Consider the following 1,276-nt stretch of genomic DNA (forward strand, 5'->3'; position numbering starts at 1 on the left):
TTCTTAATGTGATGTCAGAATGTGGTTGGTTACAAAGCTGTGTTATTTTTCTTGTTGAAAAAATGTGTACATACTAGAGTGCCCTTCCCGTTTTGAACAGTTACCCATGTTCATCATGGTCAGGGTGTAGTCTGACAAACACTGGTTGGTGTGATTCAGCAAAGAATCATGCAATATATGCTGAGCAAAGAGTAAATCAAGTTTTTTTTTTAGACAAAAATGAAGTTTTTGACTTAAATATACTGTAGATGCATTTGAAAAGTATTGAATCAAACAACCCAAATCATGATTTGTGTAAAAGTGAGGATTTGCTTTATTTATTTCCTGGATAAACCATTTTTAGCTGCCAATGCAAAAATACACCTTTTGATTAGGGGCTCTTTGGTTAGTCAGTGACAAAACATTGATGATATCCAGACCAGTCCAGGGGCATTTATTTTGGTCAGAGTTAATTTTTTTCTGCTTATGAACTTGGACAAACAAGTAAAGTTTTTAGAATAGAAAGGGCACATGCTTCAGTGCTTATTTTGTTTGCTTAATATAGTTATACAGATGAAATCTACATCTACATATTCATCTACATCCGGAGCCGCCCGAGTGGCAGCCATTCCAGCAGCTCCGTGTATGACTTTATCTTTTTACTTTTTTCTCTATTATTCTCTATTTCACTGATCACTTCTACCACTTTCTTTTATGTGGAATCGCTCCCTGGACACTTTTTACTGCTTTTACTACTTGACATGGATTTTTACACGCCGAGACTCGCCTATTCAAGTTGTCAACTTCAAGCGCTGAGAAGAAATGCCCGCGCCTGTGTGGTTCCCTATTTACCTGACGAGGCAGGTAGAAGATGGTATCGGGGCAGCCAGCCGGCGCTAATATGAAAGCTTAAGCCACCCACAATTACAGCAGTGCAGGTAAGCAGAGAGCTGAGGAGACTTCGTGCCAGCAAAGCAGCGGGTCCAGATGGAGAATCGTCAACCAGTGGGTGGTGAAAGCTTAAAGCCAACAGTCTCCTAGTGATTTAGCTGAATGCAGAAAGCACCAAAGCTACTGCAGAAAGAGATATAAGATGAACTCAGTGCTGAACAGAAGTTGCATTTATTCTCTGTAGGCCCTGAACAAATTTATATATTGTGTGTCCTGCAGCATGTACAGTTCATGTTTTCTGGCTGACAATACAGATTGCTTCACCTATCAACAATGTTTAGGTACAATTGAACAGGAAAATACGTGCTTTGTAGGACTGCATTAGGAATTTGTAAGAAATTAAGCA

Source organism: Polypterus senegalus, chromosome 9 (assembly GCF_016835505.1).
Source record: "Polypterus senegalus isolate Bchr_013 chromosome 9, ASM1683550v1, whole genome shotgun sequence".
In the NCBI taxonomy this organism is placed as follows: domain Eukaryota; kingdom Metazoa; phylum Chordata; class Cladistia; order Polypteriformes; family Polypteridae; genus Polypterus; species Polypterus senegalus.